At 33.3% G+C, this 8,364-nt stretch overlaps 1 long non-coding RNA gene across 1 annotated transcript; it reads right to left on the reverse strand.

Moving 5' to 3' along the window:
* Positions 1-5,200: 5,200 nt before the first annotated feature.
* LOC105797121 (uncharacterized) lies at positions 5,201-7,499 on the reverse strand. The gene is made up of 3 exons (XR_001134634.2): positions 7,405-7,499; positions 6,849-6,933; positions 5,201-5,475 (listed from the first exon to the last, which is right to left on the reverse strand). It is a non-coding gene; the product is annotated as an uncharacterized LOC105797121 (long non-coding RNA).
* Between the last annotated feature and the right edge of the window lie 865 nt (positions 7,500-8,364).

The following is an 8,364-nucleotide window of genomic DNA, read 5'->3' on the forward strand; positions in this document are numbered from 1 at the left end:
ACTGCGACAATTGACTCATCATACTTCTTTGAGACTCTTGAATGTCTTGTTGGATTTTATCCAGCCGTTCCTGCATCTGATCTTACATCTTATTTTGCAATTGTTCCAATCTTTCTAACCTCTGATCCATTGCTTTTGTTGTGCGGCGAGTACCGTAGTGATATTTGGTTGGTGGATTCTTGTTGGTTTCCAGATTAACTGAAATAATTTTACAAAATTAGGATCTTTTAATGGTCCTTAATGCACATGATGTCATGTAATGCAAATGTATGAAATGAATGCAAAAACGAGACGTTGATTCTTGGTTCAATTCTTATTAGAACAACGTTACAAGAAAACAAATCTCTTTACATAAAGCGGATGCATGTATGGCCTCGCCTTCATACTCCAAGAAACATCAATCTTTCCCTTTGTCCGGATGTTTAAGATAAATCTCATAAATTTTCAATGGATGCCACTACTACCTCTTTCTTGCCTAATCCTGGTTGCAATCCATCGTCTGCCCATCCTCGTAATGTTCACCAGTTTCTTTAAGGAAGTCAGAATATCGATGACTCAAATAATTAGCTTGAATCCTTGGGCCACGAAATAAAGTCGTGTACTCTTCCATCGACCTTCTTTTGCTGTGTTTCTTGGGGATATATTCGAGCAGCCATATTGTAATCCACTTTATCAGGAAACTCATTTTCTTATGATAAGCTCTCTATTTAGCAACTGAACGTGAATCAACACCTCTTTCTTATGATGAAAATTCAATGCAATCATAAACAAAACAAAACAAAACGGGTTAGTACAAAGGAAAAGCAAACAAGAAAAATAGAGTACCTATTCAGGTAACCACTAAGGGTTTGAAGTGGCTCTACCTAGGGTGGGCTCTTAGGGCTCACTACATGTGATTTGGTTCTAAAGCAAAGGTACCCGCACCAACAGATTCCTTGATCCTCACCCATTATAGGCTTATACGGACCGAGTTCAGTTCAGGGGAATACATTTCCCTATGGCTGCACGGAGATGAAAATCTCACGAAGACATAGGTACGGATGTATCCCGAAAGTGATCCACTATCCTGCACGAAGGTGAAAACGTCACGAAGGACTAACTTCTCACTCCCACATAAAAGGGTGTGACCAACGGTCATGCAATGCAATGCAGAAAGATACCAAAACTTAAACTAACACAGTAATTATAAACCCCAACGATGAAAATTGTAATAAAGATCGATGATATGTAATGAAAAGATCATACATTTAAACCAAGTTTTCAATTTTCGACATTAAAACATTAATTAATCAACTAGGTACCAATTTTTGGGCGTTACGAGGGTGCTAATCCTTCATCGTATGTAACCGACTCCCGAACATGTTTTTCTGAATTTCGTGGAACAAAATCGTTGTTTTAATAAAATTAAATCGTTTATTAAAAACAACCACTTTTCGAGGTGATCCAATCACTTTATTAAAAAGGATTGGTGGCAACTCCTGTTTTTCGTTTTCGTTTTTAAAATCTAAGTCGACCCCGTTTTATCAAAAAAATAGTGTCAACATACATCATTTGAATATCATAAATCACAACTTTTAGACGCCATAATTGCAGCATTTAACACCTAAACTTTTAGCTTACTAACATCATAAATTCATATCCATTTGGACATCATTAGTTAACATTTAACAATTTAGTTTCACATTGTTCAGACCATTTTAATTTCCTAGTCACTTGGATGATCTTTAATTATTATTTGGACAACAATAAACAACCATCGATCAGACCACCTAAATTGATAAGAAATTAGACAACATGCATGCAAACTGCATGCTTCAGCAGCTCCCTCGACAGCTAGAAATTTCACTAAAATTTCAGTTAATTCCATCATTCGTACCAGCATAAAGATGCAACAAAACAACCAAGGAAGAAAAGGTAAAGAACTCAGTATCATTTATTTAATTAATTAAATAACATATGCAATTTTTGCATTTTTAGCAAGTTGAAAACATCTTTAAACAGGGAAATTAAATGCTGAAAGTCTAACATTTGGATAAAGGCCAAAGTTGGCATTTAACTTCTCATAATTCCCTATTATTTCAATCAGTAGCAGTCCATCTCCTCAACAAATTTAAGTATATTCAATTCAACAATTTCATACTTAAAATTGAGCATTCTTAACAACGGTCATCAAAAATTAACTCAGCATTCTTGAATAGCACATACATTAATTTCAAACAAAAGGAAAGGTATAAGAATTTAGGAGAATACCAAGCTCCAAACAAGCTGTTGATCAAGTCTGTCAAGCTAAATTCATTTATCCAAAAAAAAAACAATATTTAGTTATCCAAATACCAGCTTCAGACATGATAATTTGCAGCATTTAAATACCTAAAGTTTCAGCAGTCAGATAACATGGTTTACAACATATAACACTCTAAGTGCATGTTTGGTTGGGTGTAATGGCATAGCCATTACATCCCTATTATGTGGGCCCCACCTATTCATATGTTTGGTTGGGTGTAATGCTCTATTACATCCCTATTACATTATATATGTATTACTGCTATTACACCGATTTCTATTCCCTGCCCAAAGTTCAGTTTAGCTTCCGTTTAGCCCTCTCCCAATTTTTATGCCCTGTTTTACCCTCTCATTTTCCCAAGCCGAAAGCCACTTCCAGAACTCTCCCTCCCAACATCATTTTAAGCTGGCAGCAAAGTCACCTCCACCGCTTCCGTTTCACTTTCACCTCCACCTCCACCGCTCCCTATTTTATGGGATTTTGTCGACCAAAAATAGACTTGTGTTCTTCAAATGCAGAGAGTAGGGAAGTCTCTTGTATCAATCCCAAGTATCTCCAAATAAACCCTCAACAAAACCTTTCCAATTCAATCAACGTAAACATTGTCTGCCCTAACATTTTTATGTTTCTTTCAATGTGTTTTCCCTTTTATGTTTAATGTTTATGATGAAAGATTCAACATTTCTAGAAATCGAATCATGCATTCACCTTTAGTGGCATCTAAGGTTTCTGAAAACTAGGGCTTAAATCCCAATTTCAACGATGAAATATTGCACTTTTTCGAAGTTATAATTCAACTCAGAAAAAATTTAGAAGTTTGAATCCCAATTTTCGTGATCAAAGATTTAATATATTCATAAAATAAAACTTTAATTCATTTGATAAAGAATTAGAAGTTGTAATGGCTGCGAATGAGTTACAGGGTAGTTCTTACGGTTAAGAGGAAATCCTCGAAGGGTAAAGGGAAAGTTGTTGTTTCTGGTTCTGAAAATAGGTTTGAGATTTTGAATGATGAATGTGAATTGGAACAGATTGATCAAGGTCAACTGGGAGAAGATTTAGTTAATCCTTTTTTTGGAATGTAAGGGGTTTTAACAATTCCCTCAAATAGATTACTGTTATGAATAGAATGAAGGAGTTGAGAGTTGATGTAGTTTGTTTGATTGAAACTAGAGTGAAGGAAAATAATGTGACTGCTATTGGAAAAGTGGTTTCAAGGTTGGAGGGGCATTAACAACTACAATGATGCTGAGAATGGAAGATTATGGTTTTTATGGATGGACTTTTTTGGAGGTTACAGAGGTTGTTAACACAGATCAGACTATCACATGCATGATTAAAAGCTCTAATCAATTCTGGTATGTTTCTGAGGTTTATGGAAGTACTGATGGTTGTGAAAGGAGGAGGTTATGGACTCATTTGGAGACTAAGCACAATGTTGGTGCTTCTCCTTGGTTAGTAGCTGGGCATTTCAACGTGATTGCCAATCCTCAGGAGAGCTCGAATTTTTCAGGAATTTATAATTAGAGTACTGACATTAAAGAGTTAGAAGTTGCTTGGAAGAGCTTGAGTTAGATGATTATATGTTTAGTGAGCCACTTTTCACTTAGACTAACAATCAGCAGCAGAGCTTCTTGGCAAGGAAACTGAACAGAGTGCTTGTTAATTCTACTTGGTTGCAGGGGTTACCAAATTACATTGTTGAATTTCTTGCGCCAGGTGTATCTGACCACTGTTGTTCCATTTTTGAATTGGACAAGCTTAGTCACTCACCTCCTAAGCCTCTTTGATTCTTCAACTTTTGGTCAGCATCCTGATTTCCTAAGCATTGTTAAAATTCATGGCAGTAGCATGTTTAGGGAGATCCTATGGTATCTTTATTTCTCGATCTCAAGAGGCTGAAAAATGAGCTTAGGAAATTTTACTTAAAGTGTTACAGAAATATTACTAGAAAGGATCAGAAAAAAAGAAAGGAGTTGGAGGAGATACAACTAGCAACCCTGTCTGGTAGTGTCAATGATAAATTGGAGATACAAATTTATTTTCTTTGTTTTTGCTACCTCTCAGGCAACAGCCGTTTACAAGGTGTCATCTATTGCGGCACAGCATGGTGTGCCTGTTATTGCTGACGGTGGCATTTCAAACTCTGTCGTCGGATTAGGGTTACGAGGCTTTACCGATCAAAATACAACTCAGAACAGACATTCATTTCAATTCAAGTACCAAAAAAAATGTAATCAATTCAATACTATTCGTCTAGTATAATTTTAAACCAAACTAACATGCTTCGATACTATAATTCATACTCTACCCAAATTAATATTCAAACATTATAACCAGTGAATCATAGCAATCGAATACTTAACTTATAACCAAGTATAATTCATTTCATATACAAATCATATATTAAGACATCTATTCATATAAATCTATTTCATTAAATACTTTCCAAAAGCACTATTTATAAATATGCACTTCTTCACATTTTACTAAGTCAAGCCAAACCACATGATTTATTAAACATTAATATATATATATATATATATATATACAACATTAACAACTTCACATAATGGTCAAGTATAAAATTTGGTTTTACCAAATTATACCAAAATAATAACTATCAATTTCACAACTCGAATCAAAGCTAATTGCACCATTTATAACCGTACCTAAATGACCATCAAATAAATTACAATATATGTTCATATTTTTACTATCACAAACTGTACTTTAACAATCAATATGCAAGCTATCACACATACATAACTTAACTTATGTGAGCATATGCATTATGTCAAAAACACATTATTTACCACTTTCAAACCTTTACACAAGACAAATTATACATCCAAAATGAGCTACTTTCATGGCCGATTATACATCATCTTTAACATTTCTCATTGCCGAATCATATAACCAACATCACAAATATATTTAACATGAAACATACCTCCAAATTAAGCTTCTAACATGACCGAATATGTATACCAACATTAGTATCATGATCAAGCCTTTTTCGCATGGCTATATACATATATACATATATACAAATTTCAAAACCAAACATCTCAAAACTAGCCTATACATGCCACATAACCAAAAACTCAAAGCTTATATTTACCGAAGCGATAACCGGATAGTGTGATGAGGTCTCCTATGACTTCCAACCCGAGCAAGTCTTTGAAACTCTATAAACATAAGAAAAATAAACCATAACCAAATAAATCATCTCAATGATATTATAATTCAATTTGACTAGGCCGCCGAATTTAGCAAATCTCAACCACACATACATTTATCATACTCGTAAATTCTTATGACCACATTAAGTAACTTCACTTATCTTATTTATCAATGAACATATAAACCATGCTTTCAAATTCAACCATTTCAATCTCATTTATCAATTCAAAATTCAAATTAACTACCATAAAGCTTAGTAAGCCATAAGCAAATAAATCATCTCAATGATATTATAATTCAATTTGACTAGGCCGAATTTAGCAAATCTCAACCACACATACATTTATCATACTCGTAAATTCTTATGACCACATTAAGTAACTTCACTTATCTTATTTATCAATGAACATATAAACCATGCTTTCAAATTCAACCATTTCAATCTCATTTGTCAATTCAAAATTCAAATTAACTACCATACATCAAAGTCATATTACACATGCTTCATAATTCCACTGTTCAAACCATATATACTCCTCATTCAAATATATATCACGTTCGGTCATACAAAACACATAACCAACAAATCAAAACATGCTTATTTAACTCTTTCACATATACATAACATATTTAATAATTTAACATTATCAATAACATTTATCTAATCATCTTTCAAACTAAACTAACATACCTCAAACCATGTTTCATGTTTCATAAATCCCATGTTCGAAACATAGGACCACAATTTCATGGTATTCGAACTCTTGAATATAATTAAGCTTATTTCATTACAATTTCATATAACGAGCATATGTATCACCACGTTCATTTATATACATTTATTTCATTCATTGTCATGTATTTCACATATTGTCGTTTGAAACATACTCACCTTTCATTCTTGAATATCGTATACACTTCGTACGTACCTGAATCAGATATACTTTCACATAGTCATTCATTTCTCAATATTGCCCGTCGAACCGTTAGGAATCAATAAGGATACTCGGATAGTTCGGAAGCTCTTACAATGCCAACGTCCTAGACGTGGTCTTACATGTAATCAAATATCGATGCCACTGTCCCAGACAGGGTCTTACACGAAATCGTATACGATGCCGATGTCCCAAACATGGTCTTACACGTAAATCTCAAATCGATGCCAACGTCCCAGACGTGGTCTTACACAAAATCACATATCGGAATCATATGTCATGACATATGTATCCTAACTATTCCTATGGTTTGTACGGGACTTTCAGACGTCGTAATTTGATCGATTCAAGCTCGTATTTAATTCTCCCATGCTTATATCAATTCGACATATTTAATACATATACATTTAAATTTAACGACATTTATTCACTTATGAACTTACCTCGTACGGACACGAACTAACCGGACGACTATTCGAAAATTTTCGATTTTTCCCCGATCCATATTCGATCTCCTCTTTTCTTGACCTAATTCAATTCAAATCTGGCTTGTTTAATAACATATTCATTCAATTTTATCCAAAAATACATAATTTGGGCATTTTACATTTTAGCCCCTAACATTTCACATTTTTACAATAGTCCCTATTTCAAAATAACACAAATTACTCAAAATTTCCACAAACCCATTTAGGCCGAATTTACCTTAGGTCCTTAGCAGCCCATTTATTCAATTTATTTCACAATTTGACCCTTCAATTTACAAATTTCACAATTTAATCCTTAATACACATTTTTATCAAAAATCATTTAATGAAACATATTAATCTATCAACAATTATTTATTTTTCATCATCAAACAACAAAAACATCAAGCTATTATCAATGGCAAATCACAAATTCATCATAAATTCTGAAAATTAGGGCATGGGCTAGCTAGAATACGAAGCAACAATCTCAAAAATATAAAAATCATCAAAAACCGAGCAAAGAACATACCTAAATCAAGATTTAAAGGTGCCGAAATATTTAAGCAACCATGGTTTCTTTTTCCTTCAACTTTCGGCCAAAAAGATAAGAATGCATGGCTATTTTTTTGTTTTGTTTATTTAATTAACCATTATTTATTTAATTACCAAAATGTCCATTAATAAAACATAAATAAAACACTTAATGGTGGTCCATCTTTGTCCACTCAATTATTCAATGGTCAAATCACAACATAAGGACCTCACTTTTAATTAACTAAAGCAAATAAGCACTTTAACTTATAGCATGCTACTTTTCAATTTTACGCGATTAAGTCCTTTTATCAAATTGAGCACACAAATGATAAAATTTTCACACGAAATTTTTACACATTAATTCACATATTGTAAACACCAAAAGTAATTTTAAAATATTTTTTGACTCGGATTCGTGGTCCCGAAATCACTTTCTGACTAGGGTCTAAATCGGGCTGTTACAGTAAGTTTGCCTATATGACGATACGAACTTGCATTGTGCGGTCTCATAGAAGAGTAATCGAATTCAAAGTGCAAACTATGTAGAATATGGGTTAGGACCCAGTCGGATAATGGGTCGGTAATAGTGAGTATCATAACACCTATAATATTATTTATTTAATTAATTCAAATAAATTTAATTATTTCTCTCAATTAAGTATGAACTAATTAATTGTATATATAACCTAAAATGAAAAACAAACAATTAGCAGTAGTATGATCATCTCATACCTTATTGAGTTTTTGTTTTTTCTCTATATATTTTTATTGATACAAGGTTAGGGAGTTGGTTGTTGTGAGCAGTTTACATTGAGTCTATGGTGTTGAGACACACAAAGTGGGAGGTTTCTTTGTTTTTAAGAGAAAGTTTATCCCCTTTCTTAATTTATGTAAGCCCTAGGAAATAGTGGCCCAGTTTTTTAGACCTACAATTAAGGTTAATGGGCCACGTGAC

This window comes from Gossypium raimondii, chromosome 3 (genome assembly GCF_025698545.1).
Source record: "Gossypium raimondii isolate GPD5lz chromosome 3, ASM2569854v1, whole genome shotgun sequence".
Lineage (NCBI taxonomy): Eukaryota > Viridiplantae > Streptophyta > Magnoliopsida > Malvales > Malvaceae > Gossypium > Gossypium raimondii.